At 40.4% G+C, this 17,869-nt stretch overlaps 1 protein-coding gene across 1 annotated transcript in view; it reads right to left on the bottom strand.

The window, feature by feature from the left end:
- Window positions 1–17,869, bottom strand: part of PELP1 (proline, glutamate and leucine rich protein 1) — a 52,366-nt gene that overhangs the window by 17,761 nt on the left and 16,736 nt on the right.

The following is a 17,869-nucleotide window of genomic DNA, read 5'->3' as shown; positions in this document are numbered from 1 at the left end:
CACTGATGACAAACCTACAGCCAGTGAAAAGCTGAAAGCCTTCCCACTAAAATCTGGAACAAGACAAGGATGCCCATCCAAAAGAATAAAATACCTAGGAGTAAACCTACCTAAAGAGACAAAAGACCTGTACTCTGAAAACTATAAGACACTGATGAAACAAATCAAAGATGACACAAATAGATGGAAAGATATACCATGCTTGTGGACTGGAAGAGTTAATATTATCAAAATGACTATACTGCCTAAGGCAACATACAGATTCAATGCAATCCCTATCACATTACCAAGGACATTTTTCACAGAACTGGAACAAAATATTTTAAAGTCTGTTTGGAAGCACAAAAGACCCAGAATAGCCAGCCAAAAACATCCTGAAAAAGAAAAATGGAGCTGAAGGAATCAGGCTCCCGGACTTCCGACTATACTGCAAAGCAACAATCATCAAAACAGTATGGTACTGACACAAAGACAGACATATAGATCAGTGGAACAGGATAGAAAGCCCAGAATTAAACCCACGCACCTACAGCCAACTAATCTGTGACAAAGGAGGCAAGAATATGCAATGCAGAAAGGACGGCTTGTTCAATAGGTGGTGCTGGGAAAACTGGACAGCCACATGGAAAAGAATGCAAGTAGAACACTCCCCAACACCATACACAAAAAATAAACTCCAGATGGATTAAAGACCTAGGTATAAGACCAGACACTATCAAACTCCTAGAGGAAAACATAGGCCAAACACCCTCTGACATAAACGAGAGCAACATCTTCTCAGATCCGCCTATCAGAGTATTGACGACAAAAACAAAAATAAACAAATGGGACCTAATCAAACTTCAAAGTTTCTGCACAGCAAAGGAAACCCTAGACAACACAAAAAGACAACCCACAGAATGGGAGAAAATCTTTGCAAGTGAATCGACTGACAAGGGATTCATCTCCAAAATTTATAAACACCTTCTGCAGCTCCATACCAAAAATCAAAACCCCATCGAAAAATGGGCAGAAGATCTAAACAGACAGTTCTCCAAAGAAGACATACAGATGGCCAAAAAATACATGAGAAGATGTTCAACATCACTCATTCTTAGAGAGATGCAAATCAAAACCACGATGAGGTACCACCTTACACCAGCCAGAATGGCCATCATCCAAAAGTCTACAAACAGTAAGTGCTAGAGAGGGTGTGGAGGAAAAGGAACCCTAGTACACTGTTGGTGGGATTGTAAATTGGTGCAACCACTGTGGAAAGCAGTATGGAGATTCCTCAGAAAACTAAACATAGAATTACCATTTGATCCAGCAATCCCACTCGTGGGCATCTACCCAGGGAAAACCACGACTCACAAAGACACATGTACTCCAGTGTTCACTGCAGCACTATTTTGCAATAGTCAAGACATGGAAACAACCTAAATGTCCATCGACAGAGGAGTGGATCAAGAAGATGTGGTACATATACACAATGGAATATTACTCAGCCATTAAAAAGAACGAAATACCAGCATTTTTAGCAACATGGATGGACCTAGAAATTATCATGCTAAGTGAAGTCAGCCATACAATGAGACACCAACATCAAATGCTTTCACTGACATGGGGAATCTGAAAAAAGGACAGACTGAACTTCTTTGCAGAACAGATGCTGACTCACAGACATTGAAAAACTTACGGTCTCCGGAGGAGACAGTTTGGGGGAGGGATGTGCTTGGGTTGTGGGATGGAAATCCTGTGAAACTGGATTGTTATGATCATTATACAAGTACAGATGTGATAAATTCATTTGAGTAATAAAAAAATTTAAAAAAAAGACAAGGATGCCCACTCTCACCACCTTTATTCAACATGGTATTACAAGTCCTAGCCACAGCAATCAGACAAACAAAAGAAAAGGTAACCACTGGAAGAGAAGAGGTAAATCTGTCACTCTATGCGGATGACATGATACTGTACATAGAAAACCCTGAGGACTCCACACAGATACTACTCAAACTGATAAATGAATTCAGCAAAGTAGGAGATATAAGATTAACATTTTGGGAGTGCCCATCATGGCGCAGGGGAAACAAATCTGACTAGGAACCATGAGGTTGCTGGTTCAATCCCTGGCCACACTTGGTGGGTTAAGGATCCTGCGTTGCTGTGGGCTGTGGTGTAGATTGCAGATGTGGCTCAGATCTTGCATTGCTGTGATTCTGGCGTAGGCCAGTGGCTACAGCTCTGATTCAACGCCTACCCTGAGAACCTCCATATGCCATGGGTGTGGCCCTAAAAGGACAAAAAAAGACAAAAAATAAATAAATAAATAAATAAAAGACAAACATTTCTGTATACTAGCAATGAAATATTAGAAAAGGAATATAAAAACACCTTTTAAAATTGCACCCTCATAAATTAAATACCTAGGAATAAACCTGACCAAGATGGTGAAAGACTTACACCCTGTGAACTTTTATAGTTTTATACATTAAAATTATGTATAAAATTATGTATACGTTTTATATATTATGTATAAAGTTATGTATATGTTTTATACATTAAGCAAAGAAATTAAAGAGAATTCAAAGAAATGCAAAGATATTCCATGCTCCTGGACTGGAGGAATTAATATCATAAAAATGGCCATATTACCCAAAGCAATCTACAGATTCAATGCAATCCCCCTATCAAATTACCCATGACACTTTTCTCAGAACTAGAATAAACAATCCAAAAATTTATTTGGAACCATAAAGGACCCAGAATTGCCAAAGCCATCCTGAGGACCAAAAACCAAGCAGGAGGCATGACTCTCCCAGACTTCAGGCAACATTACAAAGCTACAGTAATCAAGACAGTGTGGTACTGGTACAAAAACAGACATACAGACCAATGGAACAGAATAGAGAACCCAGAAATAAACCCAGACCCCTATGGTCAGTTAATCTTTAACAAAGGAGGTAAGAATATAAAATGGGAAAAAAACACAGTCTTTTCAGCAAGTGGTGCTGGGAAAACTGGACAGCTGCATGTAAATCAATGAAATTAGACCACACCCTTCACAGCATGCACAAAAATAAACTCAAAATGGCTTAAAGACTTAAACAGAAGACATGGCACCATCAAACTCCTATAAGAGAACACAGGCAAAGCATTCTCTGACATAAACCATACAAGCTTTTCTTAGGTCAGTCTCCCAAGGCAACAGAAATAAAAGCAAAAATAAACCAATGGGACCTAATCAAACTTACAAGCTTTTGCACAACAAAGGAAATTATAAACAAAACAAAAAGACAACCTATGGAATGGGAGAAAATAGTTGCAAATGATGCAACGGACAAGGGTTTAATCTCCAAAATACATATAACTCAACAAAAAAACAACCCAATTGACAAATGGGCTCAAGACCTAAACAGACATTTCTCCAAAGACATCCGGACAGGCCAGTAGGAACATGAAAAATACCCATCACCACTAATTATCAGAGAAATGCAAATCAAAACTACAATGAGATATCATCTCACACCAGTCAGAATGGCCATCATTAATAAATCAATATACAAATAACATGCTACAGAGGGTGTGGAGAAAAGGGAACCCTCCTACACTGTTGGTGGGAATGTAAACTGGTACAACCGCTATGTAAAACAGTATGGAGGTTCCTCAGAAAACTAAATATAGAACTACCATATGATCCAGCCATCCCACTCCTGGGCATATATCTGGATAAAACTATAATTCAAAAAGATACGTGAACCCCAATGTTCATAGCAGCATTATTCACAATAGCCAAGACACAGAAACAACCTAAATGTCCATCTGCAGATGAATGGATTAAGAAGATGTGGTACACCTATACAATGGAATACTATTCAGCCATAAAAAAGAACAAATCAATGCCATTTGCAGCACCATGGATGGAACTGAGTGAAGTAAGTCAGAAAGAGAAAGATAAATACCATATGGGAATCTAAAATAGGACCCAAATGAACCTGTCTACAAAACAGAAACAGACTCACAGACATAAACAACAGACTTGTGGTTGCCAAGCGAGAGGGAGGGAGTAGACTGGGAGTTTGGGGTTAGTAGAGGCAATTACGTTTATAAAGGATAAACAACAAGGTCCTACTGTATAGCACAGGGAACTACAGCCAATCTCCTGAGATAGATCATGATGGAAAATAAAAAATTAAAAAAAAAAAAGGAATTTACAAACAATAACAGACATAAAAGGAGAAACTGACTGGAATACAATAACAGTAGGAGACTTTCTACCCCACTCGCATCAATGGATAGATCTTCTAGAAAGAAAATCAATAAAGCAACAGAGATCCTAAATGACATTTTAAATTGATAAGTTGATATTTCCAGGACATTACAAAAAAACCACAAAATAGTCTTTGCAAGTGCACATAAAACACTCTCTAGGATTGACCACATACTGGGGCACAAAACTAACCTCAACAAATTTTTAGTATAGGAATTATTTCAGGAGTTCCCATCATGGCTCAGTGGTAACAAACCTGACTAGTATCCATGAGAACACAGGTTCAATCCCTGGCCTTGCTCAGTGGGTTAAGGAGCCGGCATTGCTGTGAGCTGTGGTATAGGTCACAGACACAGCTCAGATTCCACGTTGCTATGGCTATGGCACAGGCTGGCAGCTGCAGCTTCAATTCAACCCCTAGCCTGGGAACTTCCATGTGCCACAAGTACAGCCATAAAAAGAAAAAAAAAAAAAAAAGAAGAAGTAGTAGATAATTTGAAAAGACTGATCACTGGAAAAGAAACTGAATATGTAACAAAAACACTCCTTACAAACAAAAGTCCAGGACCAGATGGCTTCACAGGCAAATTCTACCAAACATACAAAGAACTCATACCCATCCTACTTAAACTCTTCCAAAAGATTGAAGAAGAAACAGTCCCAGGAGTTCCCTTATGGTGCAATGGCAACAAAACCGACTAGGAACCATGAGGTTGCAGGTTCGATCCCTGGCCTTGCTCAGTAGGTTAAGGAACCGGCGTTGCAGTGAGCTGTGGTGTAGGTCGCAGACATGGCTTGGATCCTGTGTTGCTATGGCTGTGGCGTAGGCCAATTAGACCTCTAACCTGGGAACCTCCATATGCCACGAGTGCAGCCCTCAGAAAAGCCAAAAAAAAAGTAAAGAAAAAAATAGTCCCAAAGACATTCTATGATGCCACCAAAACCAGACAAAGATACTACCGAAAAAGAAAATTAGAGCCCAATATCTTTGACGAATATAGACAAAAAAATTCTCAACAAAATTTTAGCCATCAGAATCCAGCAACACATAAAATGATCATACACCACGACCAAGTGGGATTCATCCCAGGTTCACAAGGATGGTTCAACATATGCAAATCAATCAACATCACACACCACATTAACAAAAGCAAAGTCAAAAACCACATGATCATCTCAATAGGTGAAGAAAAAGCATTTGGCAAAGTCCAACACCCGTTCATGATAAAAACTCTTACCCAAGTGGGTATAGAGGGAACGTACCTTAACATGATCAAAGCCATTGATGACAAGCCCACAGCCAAAATAAAAGCTGAAAGCCTTCCCACTAAAATCTGGAACAAGACAAGGATGCCCACTCTCACCACCTTTATTCAACACTGTATTGGAAGTCCTAGCCGCAACAATCAGACAAACAAAAGAAATAAAGGTATCCAAATTGGTGGGAATCTGGGGTTAAGAGATGCAAGCTATTGCATTTGGAATGGATAAGCAATGAGATCCTGCTGTATAGCACTGGTAACTATATCTAGTCACTTCCTCTGATGGAGGATAATGTGAGAAAAAGAATGTATATGTGTATGTGTGACTGGGTCACTTTGCTGTACAGTAGAAAATTGACAGAACACTGTAAACCAGCTACAAAGGAAAAAATTAAAATAAATAAAATTTCAAAAAAAAGATTAAAAACAATCAATCAAACAAAAAGGTATCCAAATTGGAAGAGAAGGGGTAAAATTGTCAACACGCAGATGACATAATACTAAATATAGAAAACCCTAAGGACTCCACACAAAAACTACTCAATCTGATCAACAAATCCAGCAAAGTAGCAGGATACAAGATTAACATTCAAGATTGGCTGCATTTCTGTATACGAACAATAAAATATTAGAATATAAAAAAAACAATACTCTTTAAAATCACACCCAAAAAAAGTATCGGACAAGATCAGGAAGATGGAGGGGAAAGACGTGATGTTCACCTTCTCCACAAACTCATCAAAAAGAAAAGCCACCTACACGTAGAACGATTCACACAGGACATCTACTGAGCCCTGGCAGAAGACCTGAAACCTCCAAAAAGGGCAAGAAACCCTCCACATAACCTGGTAGAACAAAAGGAAAAAAAGACAGGGAGAGAGCGGAAAAAAGGAATCAGAATGGGACCAGCACTCCTGAGAGGGAGCTGTGAAAAAGGAAAGGAACCCACACCCTGGGAAGCCACCTGACAGCGAGATCGGCCGAGACAGAGGGTCCTCACAGCTGCACAGAAAAGCACAGCAGGTGGACTGAGGAGGGCGAAGCAGCGAGAGAGCCACACAGATCATCTGTACCACCGCCCCTGGACACCACAGCCTGAGATGCTCGGGCGGAGGCTGGGCACTGAGACTCAGGCTCCAGAGGTCAGTTCCGGGGAGAGGACTAGGGTTGGCAGTGTGGAGACAGCCTGAGGGAGCGAGGGAGCAGTGCGCCGCGGACTGGGGAGTAGAGCACAGCTGAGGAAAGCCAGGAGGTGGGCTGGGCCTGCAGGAGAAGCAAGGGGCCACTGCTGGGGAAGTCAAGAGGATGAGGAAAGGGAGTTCCTGTCGTGGCTCAGAGGAAACAAATCCAACTAGTAACCAGGAGGTTGCGGGTTCAATCCCTGGCCTTGTTCAGTGGGTTAGGGATCCAGCGTTGCCATGAGCTGTGGTGTAGGTCACAGATGCAGCTCAGATCTGGCGTTGCTATAGCTCTGGCTTAGGCCGGCAGCTATATCTCTGATTAGACCCCTAGCCTAGGAACCTCCATATGCCATGGGTGCGGCCCTAAAAAGACTAAAGACACACACACCAAAAAAAAAAAAAAAAAAAAAAAAAAAAAAAAAAAAAAAAAGGAGGATGAGGAGTGGACAGCCACAGGATACCTCTACGCACTCTTGGACTCTTGGAGGGCGGGGCTATAGGTGGCAGCACCTCAAGTGCAGGCTAAGAGTGATGGGCTGCTTCTTATATATTCTACAGATGGCAGGAAAACCACTACAAGTTATCTCAGACTCCAAAGATGGGTGTGACCTGCCACCACCAAGGCCTATGAACAGGCACCACTTGCAGCCCCAGTCACCTCAGAGGTCGGCACAGAGGAGGGCACTGCAACCAAGAACCACCCATTGTTGCTCTCACTCCCTGGGAATGCACACGCCCTGCCACAGCCACTGATAAATGCTCCAGGCGCTGTCTAAACCTGCCTGAATCTTACTGCCACGTCCCAGGGCCCTGCACTAGAAGCAGCCTGTGCCATCTTCTCACAGGGCTTGCTACTGTCAAGGGCCCAGCAACCAAGCACTGACTACAAGCCCTGCCCATTGCCTCCATCTCCCTGGGAGCACACGCAGCACCTATCAAGGAGATAACAGCCTGCACACACTGAGGAAAGAAACAGCAAGCATCCAAACCCACAAGCCAAAAATAAATAGTAAGCCCTCACAAAATACCCAGGGGCACTCTCACATACAAATAGCCCTCCAAGACTGCAGTAGTTGTTTTCCCTAAACTCACAGAATAAGAAAAATATAAGCATCTCCCAAAGCAATAGAAATTAGAGCAAAAATAAACCCATGGGACCTCATCAAACTGAAAAGCTTTTGCACAGCAAAGGAAACCAAAAAGAAAACAAAAAGACAACTTACAGAATGGGAGAAAATAGTTTCAAATGATGCAACTGACAAGGGCTTAATCTCTAGAATATACAAGCAACTTATACAACTCAACAGCAAAAAAGCCAATCAATCAATGGAAAAATGGGCAAAAGACCTGAATAGACATTTCTCCAAGGAAGATATACAGATGGCCAACAAACACATGAAAAAATGCTCAACATCGCTGATTATAAGAGAAATGCAAATCAAAACTACCATGAGATACCACCTCACACCAGTCAGAATGGCCATCATTAATAAATCCACAAAGAACAAGTGCTGGAGGGGCTGTGGAGAAAAGGGAACCCTCCTGCACTGTTGGTGGGAATGTAAACTGGTACAGCCACTATGGAGAACAGTTTGGAGATACCTTAGAAATCTATACATAGAACTTCCATATGACCCTGCAATCCCACTCTTGGGCATCTATCCGGACAAAGCTCTACTTAAAAGAGACACATGCACCCGCATGTTCATTGCAGCCCTATTCACAATAGCCAGGACATGGAAACAACCCAAATGTCCATCGACAGAGGATTGGATTCGGAAGATGTGGTATATATACACAATGGAATACTACTCAGCCATAAAAAAGGATGACATAATGCCATTTGCAGCAACATGGATGGAACTAGAAAATCTCATACTGAGTGAAATGAGCCAGAAAGACAAAGACAAATACCATATGATATCACTTATAACTGGAATCTAATATCCAGCACAAATGAACATCTCCTCAGAAAAGAAAATCATGGACTTGGAGAAGAGACTTGTGGTTGCCTGATGGGAGGGGAGGGAGTGGGAGGGATGGGGAGCTTGGGCTTATCAGACACAACCTAGAATAGATTTACAAGGAGATCCTGCTGAATAGCATTGAGAACTATGTCTAGATACTCATGTCGCAACAGAAGAAAGGGTGGGGGAAAAAACTGTAACTGCAATGTATACATCTAAGGATGACCTGACCCCCTTGCTGTACAGTGGGAAAATAATAAAAAAAAAATAAAAATAAAAATAAAAATGGCAAAAAAAAAAAAGAAAGAAAAATATAAGCAAAATGAAGAAGCTCCGGAGCCATGCCCAGTTAAAAGAACAGGAGAATTCACCTGAAGAGCCAACAATGAAACAGACCTCTGCATTCTAACAGACACCGAGTTCAAAAGGGAGGCAGTGAAAATACTGAAGGAATTAAGGGCGAATATGAAGAAATTAAGCGTGGATATGGACAGTAATGAGATGACTTTAGAAAGGAACTAGAAGACATGAGGAGGAGCCAAGAAATATTAGAAAATTCATCTGCAGAGACACAAACTGAATTAAAGGCACTGAAGAGCAGAATGAATAATGCAGAGGAACGAATTACTGAGTTGGAAGACAGAGTAATGGAAATCCCCCGATCAGGACAGAAGACAGAAAACCAAGTGAAAAAACATGAAAGCAAGATAAGAGAGCTATGGGATAATATAAAGCTGACCAATCTACACATAATAGGGATTCCAGAAGGAGAAGAAAAAGAAAAGGAGATGGAAACAGATATCGGGAGTTCCCATCATGGCACAGCAGAAACGAATCCGACTAGGAACCATGAGGTTGCAGGTTCGATCCCTGGCCTTGCTCAGTGGGTTAAGAATCCGGCACTGCTGTGAGCTGTGGTGCAAGTCGCAGATGCGGCTCAGATCCCGAGGCTGTGGCTCTGACATAGACCAGGAGCAACAGCTCCGATTAGATCCCTAGCCTCAGAACCTCTAAATGCCACAGGTGCAGCCCTAAAAAGGACAAAAAGACAAAAAGACAAACAAACAAAAAAAAGGAAACATATCAAGATACAGGAAGCACAGAGGGCCCCAAACAAGATGAATCCAAACAGGCACACAGCAAGACATATAGTAAAAAAAAATGGCAAAGTAAAGATAAAGACAGGATCCCAAAGGCAGCAGAGGAAAACAAAGAGTTAATTACAAGGGAATCCCTATAAAGCTATCAGCTGAATTCTCTACGGAAATACTACAAGCCAGAAGAGAATGGCAAGGTATATTCAAAGATCTAAAAGGGAAAATTTTCAGCCTAGAATATCTACCCAGCAAGGATATCATTTAAAATGGAAGGAGAGAGGAGTTCCCGTCGTGGCACAGTGGATAACGAATCCGACTAGGAACCATGAGCTTGCGGATTCGATCCCTGGCCTTGCTCAGTGGGTTAAGCTTCCGGCGTTGCTGTGAGCTGTGGTGTATGTAGGTCACAGACGCTAGGATCCCGTGTTGCAGTGGCTCTGGTGTAGGCCGGCAGCTACAGCTCCGATTCGACCCCTAGCCTGGGAACCTCCATATGCTGCTTGAATGGCCCTACAAAAGGCAAAAAGACCAAAAAAAAAAATAAAAAATAAAATAATAAAATAAAATGAAAGGTGAGAGAGAATTTCTCCAAGAAACAAAAACTGAAAGTGTACAGCAATACTAATCCCACTCTAAAAGAAATACTGAAAGGGCCCCTCTAAATAAAAAGCAAGAAGGAATAGGATAGAGGAAATCACAGCTGGAAAAGTAATCACTTAATTAAGCCAGTATATATAAAAGGAAAAAAAAAACCTATTGTAAAGCAACAAGGGAACAGCAAAAGGACAAACAGGAAGATGCTAGTAAAGGCACCCAAATCCTAAAAGGGGGGGAAGGAAAGTAAGAAATACTAGACTCGTTTTTTCTAGAATGTGTTTGGGCCTACATGTGACCATCAAGCTAAAGCAAGCAGATAGAGGAAGGGGTTAACATACTTGAAAAACAGGGTAGCCACAGATCAAAACCAAACAACACTTTCACAAAAACTAAAAAGGCAAGGACACAAGCATAAAAGGAACTCATCCAACCAAAAAAACGAACAAAGGAGAAACCAAGAACTGACTGGACAACAAGGTTTAAAACGGCAATGAATACGTATTTGTCAATAATTACCTTAAATGTCAAGGGACTGAATGCTCCAATCCAAAGACACAGACTGGCAGACTGGATAAAAAGCAAGAGCCTACAACATGCTGCCTGCAAGAGACTCACCTTGGCGCAAGGATGCATGTAAATTAAAAGTGAGGGGATGGAAACATCTATTTCATGCGAGTGGACAGGACAGGAAAGCAGGAGTTGCAATGCTCTCAGCACACAAAATAGACTTTAAAACGAAGACCATAAAGACAAAGAAGGACACTTTTTAATGATGAAAGGATCGATTCAAGAAGAGGATATTACTCTCGTCAATATATGCACCCCTAATACAGGAGCACCCACATACACACAACAAATCCTAGCAGACAGAAAAGGAGAAACTGAGGGAATACACCAATAGTAGGAGACTTTAACACCCCACTCACCTCAGTGGACAGATCCTCTAGACAGAAAATCAGTAAGGCAACAGAGATCCTAAAGGCCCCAATAGAACAGTTAGACCTAATTGATATTTTCAGGACATTACATACAAAAAACCCACAACATACACTCTTTTCAAGCACACAGGGAATGTTCTCAAGGACTAACCACATACTAGGGCACAAAACTAACCTCAACAAATTGAAGAGTATAGAAATTATTTCAGGTATCTTCTCTGACCACAGTGGCACAACTAGAAATCAACCACAGGCAAAGAAATGAGAAAAAACCAACTGCATGGAGACTAAACAACATGCTACCAAAACAAAACAAAACAAAAACCACCAAGAGGTCAAAGAGGAAATCAAAACAAATTTAAAAATACCTAGAGACAAATGATAATGAACACACAACCATTCAAAATCTGTGGGATGCCACAAAAGCAGTGCTTAAGGGGAAGTTCATAGCAATGCTGGTCTTCCTCAAAAGAGAAGAAAAAAAATGTCATATTGACAACTTTACCTATCACCTAAAAGAATTAAGGAAAAAGAAAACCTAAAGTCAGCAGAAGGAAGGAAATCATAAAGATCAGAGAGGAAATCAATAAAAGTCAAAAAAAAAAAATCAATAAAACCAAGAGCTGGTTCTTTGAAAGGGTAAACAAAATTGACAAACCTCTGGCCTGACTCACCAAGAAGAGAGAAAACTCAAATGAAATAAGAGATGAAAAAGGACAAATCTCAACAGATACTGCAGAAATCCAAAAAACAAACAAAAAACCATAAGAGAATACTGTGAACAATTATATGCCAACAAATTTGACAACCTAGAAGAAATTGAAAATGTTCTAGAGACATACAGCCCACCAAAACTGAATCAAGAAGAAACAGATCAATTGAACAGACCAATCACCAGAAATGAAATTGAATATGTAAGAAAAGCACTCCCTACAAACAAAAGTCCCAAACCAGATGGCTTCACAGGCGAATTCTACCAAACATACCAAGAAGAACTTTTTTTTTTGTCTTTTTTTTTTTTTTTTTTTCCATTTCTTGGGCCGCTCCCGGGGCATATGGAGATTCCCAGGCTAGGGGTCGAATTGGAACTGTAGCCGCAGGCCTACACCAGGGCCACGGCAACGCGGAATCCGAGCCGCATCTGCGACCTACACCACAGCTCACGGCAACGCCGGATCCATAACCCACTGAGCAAGGGCAGGGATCGAACCCGCAACCTCATGATTCCTAGTCGGATTCGTTAACCACTGTGCCACGATGGGAACTCCCCCAAGAAGAACTTATATTCACTCTTCTTAAACTTTCATGAATGCTGAAGAAGAAGGAATAATCCCAAAGACATTCTATGATGCCACCATCACCCTAATACCAAAACCAGACAACGATACTACCGAAAAAGAAAATTAGAGCCCAATATCTTTGACGAATATAGACACAAAAATTCTCAACAAAATTTTAGCCAACAGAATCCAGCAACACATAAAATGATCATACACCACAACCAAGTGGGATTCATCCCAGGTTCACAAGGATGGTTCAACATATGCAAATCAATCAACATCACACACCACATTAACAAAAGCAAAGTCAAAAACCACATGATCATCTCAATAGATGCAGAAAAAATATTTGGCAAAGTCCAACACCCATTCATGATAAAAACTCTTACCCAAGTGGGTGTAGAGGGAACATACCTTAACATGATCAAAGCCACTGATGACAAACCTACAGCCAGTGAAAAGCTGAAAGCCTTCCCACTAAAATCTGGAACAAGACAAGGATGCCCATCCAAAAGAATAAAATACCTAGGAGTAAACCTACCTAAAGAGACAAAAGACCTGTACTCTGAAAACTATAAGACACTGATGAAACAAATCAAAGATGACACAAATAGATGGAAAGATATACCATGCTTGTGGACTGGAAGAGTTAATATTATCAAAATGACTATACTGCCTAAGGCAACATACAGATTCAATGCAATCCCTATCACATTACCAAGGACATTTTTCACAGAACTGGAACAAAATATTTTAAAGTCTGTTTGGAAGCACAAAAGACCCAGAATAGCCAGCCAAAAACATCCTGAAAAAGAAAAATGGAGCTGAAGGAATCAGGCTCCCGGACTTCCGACTATACTGCAAAGCAACAATCATCAAAACAGTATGGTACTGACACAAAGACAGACATATAGATCAGTGGAACAGGATAGAAAGCCCAGAATTAAACCCACGCACCTACAGCCAACTAATCTGTGACAAAGGAGGCAAGAATATGCAATGCAGAAAGGACAGCTTGTTCAATAGGTGGTGCTGGGAAAACTGGACAGCCACATGGAAAAGAATGCAAGTAGAACACTCCCCAACACCATACACAAAAAATAAACTCCAGATGGATTAAAGACCTAGGTATAAGACCAGACACTATCAAACTCCTAGAGGAAAACATAGGCCAAACACCCTCTGACATAAACGAGAGCAACATCTTCTCAGATCCGCCTATCAGAGTATTGACGACAAAAACAAAAATAAACAAATGGGACCTAATCAAACTTCAAAGTTTCTGCACAGCAAAGGAAACCCTAGACAACACAAAAAGACAACCCACAGAATGGGAGAAAATCTTTGCAAGTGAATCGACTGACAAGGGATTCATCTCCAAAATTTATAAACACCTTCTGCAGCTCCATACCAAAAATCAAAACCCCATCGAAAAATGGGCAGAAGATCTAAACAGACAGTTCTCCAAAGAAGACATACAGATGGCCAAAAAATACATGAGAAGATGTTCAACATCACTCATTCTTAGAGAGATGCAAATCAAAACCACGATGAGGTACCACCTTACACCAGCCAGAATGGCCATCATCCAAAAGTCTACAAACAGTAAGTGCTAGAGAGGGTGTGGAGGAAAAGGAACCCTAGTACACTGTTGGTGGGATTGTAAATTGGTGCAACCACTGTGGAAAGCAGTATGGAGATTCCTCAGAAAACTAAACATAGAATTACCATTTGATCCAGCAATCCCACTCGTGGGCATCTACCCAGGGAAAACCACGACTCACAAAGACACATGTACTCCAGTGTTCACTGCAGCACTATTTTGCAATAGTCAAGACATGGAAACAACCTAAATGTCCATCGACAGAGGAGTGGATCAAGAAGATGTGGTACATATACACAATGGAATATTACTCAGCCATTAAAAAGAACGAAATACCAGCATTTTTAGCAACATGGATGGACCTAGAAATTATCATGCTAAGTGAAGTCAGCCATACAATGAGACACCAACATCAAATGCTTTCACTGACATGGGGAATCTGAAAAAAGGACAGACTGAACTTCTTTGCAGAACAGATGCTGACTCACAGACATTGAAAAACTTACGGTCTCCGGAGGAGACAGTTTGGGGGAGGGATGTGCTTGGGTTGTGGGATGGAAATCCTGTGAAACTGGATTGTTATGATCATTATACAAGTACAGATGTGATAAATTCATTTGAGTAATAAAAAAATTTAAAAAAAGACAAGGATGCCCACTCTCACCACCTTTATTCAACATGGTATTACAAGTCCTAGCCACAGCAATCAGACAAACAAAAGAAAGGTAACCACTGGAAGAGAAGAGGTAAATCTGTCACTCTATGCGGATGACATGATACTGTACATAGAAAACCCTGAGGACTCCACACAGATACTACTCAAACTGATAAATGAATTCAGCAAAGTAGGAGATATAAGATTAACATTTTGGGAGTGCCCATCATGGCGCAGGGGAAACAAATCTGACTAGGAACCATGAGGTTGCTGGTTCAATCCCTGGCCACACTTGGTGGGTTAAGGATCCTGCGTTGCTGTGGGCTGTGGTGTAGATTGCAGATGTGGCTCAGATCTTGCATTGCTGTGATTCTGGCGTAGGCCAGTGGCTACAGCTCTGATTCAACGCCTACCCTGAGAACCTCCATATGCCATGGGTGTGGCCCTAAAAGGACAAAAAAAGACAAAAAATAAATAAATAAATAAATAAAAGACAAACATTTCTGTATACTAGCAATGAAATATTAGAAAAGGAATATAAAAACACCTTTTAAAATTGCACCCTCATAAATTAAATACCTAGGAATAAACCTGACCAAGATGGTGAAAGACTTACACCCTGTGAACTTTTATAGTTTTATACATTAAAATTATGTATAAAATTATGTATACGTTTTATATATTATGTATAAAGTTATGTATATGTTTTATACATTAAGCAAAGAAATTAAAGAGAATTCAAAGAAATGCAAAGATATTCCATGCTCCTGGACTGGAGGAATTAATATCATAAAAATGGCCATATTACCCAAAGCAATCTACAGATTCAATGCAATCCCCCTATCAAATTACCCATGACACTTTTCTCAGAACTAGAATAAACAATCCAAAAATTTATTTGGAACCATAAAGGACCCAGAATTGCCAAAGCCATCCTGAGGACCAAAAACCAAGCAGGAGGCATGACTCTCCCAGACTTCAGGCAACATTACAAAGCTACAGTAATCAAGACAGTGTGGTACTGGTACAAAAACAGACATACAGACCAATGGAACAGAATAGAGAACCCAGAAATAAACCCAGACCCCTATGGTCAGTTAATCTTTAACAAAGGAGGTAAGAATATAAAATGGGAAAAAAACACAGTCTTTTCAGCAAGTGGTGCTGGGAAAACTGGACAGCTGCATGTAAATCAATGAAATTAGACCACACCCTTCACAGCATGCACAAAAATAAACTCAAAATGGCTTAAAGACTTAAACAGAAGACATGGCACCATCAAACTCCTATAAGAGAACACAGGCAAAGCATTCTCTGACATAAACCATACAAGCTTTTCTTAGGTCAGTCTCCCAAGGCAACAGAAATAAAAGCAAAAATAAACCAATGGGACCTAATCAAACTTACAAGCTTTTGCACAACAAAGGAAATTATAAACAAAACAAAAAGACAACCTATGGAATGGGAGAAAATAGTTGCAAATGATGCAACGGACAAGGGTTTAATCTCCAAAATACATATAACTCAACAAAAAAACAACCCAATTGACAAATGGGCTCAAGACCTAAACAGACATTTCTCCAAAGACATCCGGACAGGCCAGTAGGAACATGAAAAATACCCATCACCACTAATTATCAGAGAAATGCAAATCAAAACTACAATGAGATATCATCTCACACCAGTCAGAATGGCCATCATTAATAAATCAATATACAAATAACATGCTACAGAGGGTGTGGAGAAAAGGGAACCCTCCTACACTGTTGGTGGGAATGTAAACTGGTACAACCGCTATGTAAAACAGTATGGAGGTTCCTCAGAAAACTAAATATAGAACTACCATATGATCCAGCCATCCCACTCCTGGGCATATATCTGGATAAAACTATAATTCAAAAAGATACGTGAACCCCAATGTTCATAGCAGCATTATTCACAATAGCCAAGACACAGAAACAACCTAAATGTCCATCTGCAGATGAATGGATTAAGAAGATGTGGTACACCTATACAATGGAATACTATTCAGCCATAAAAAAAGAACAAATCAATGCCATTTGCAGCAACATGGATGCAACTGGAGATTATCATACTAAGTGAAGTAAGTCAGAAAGAGAAAGATAAATACCATATGGGAATCTAAAATAGGACCCAAATGAACCTATCTACAAAACAGAAACAGACTCACAGACATAAACAACAGACTTGTGGTTGCCAAGCGAGAGGGAGGGAGTAGACTGGGAGTTTGGGGTTAGTAGAGACAATTATATTTATAAGGAATAAACAACAGGGTCCTACTGTATAGCACAGGGAACTACAGCCAATCTCCTAGGATAGATCATGATGGAAAAGAATATAAAAAAGAATGTATATGTTTAAAAGACAAACAAGCAAAAAAACCTCCTAGACCTGTCTCTCCTTATTTACTTTGGTGACACCGATTCCACAGAACTACTGTGACGACAAAATAAGACAACCCGTCTTAGATCCTCGGCAGAGTGCCTCACACACAGCAGGTACCGACTTAGGACCAGTTCCCTTTCCACTTTTACTTTTTCTGACTTGGTCACAGAACCATGTGATCTTACTTTCAAGGCAACCTGAATGGCAAACTCATTAGTTGGTAATAATTACTATGATTAACCACATCAGTTATACAAAAAAAAAAAAAAAAAAAAAACAAAATGCTAATTTGCCACTAATTACAATTCTCCACAGATTTGTGCATCCATCTGAGTAAGAGGATGCCCATTGGTTTTTCAAGCAACAATGAATGTATCATAACAAGAGAGAGCATTTAATCGACAGAACACCTGTTTGTTCTTAGGTACTAGTTGGCATCAAATTATTCTGCAAACAAATGTGCAATTTCAAAGGCCCTGTTTTGGCAGAATTTGTTAAAAGTTCATTTTTTTGTGAATCTCCTTGAAAACAAAACTCAGATTTTCTCACTGACCTCCCTCCTCCCACACCTGACCCATCTCCACCCTGCCTCTCTGACCTGCTAAGGCCCCGCTGCACAGCCACCTCTGTA

This window comes from Sus scrofa, chromosome 12, assembly GCF_000003025.6.
Source record: "Sus scrofa isolate TJ Tabasco breed Duroc chromosome 12, Sscrofa11.1, whole genome shotgun sequence".
Lineage (NCBI taxonomy): Eukaryota > Metazoa > Chordata > Mammalia > Artiodactyla > Suidae > Sus > Sus scrofa.
This window is presented reverse-complemented; position numbering and strand designations above follow the sequence as displayed.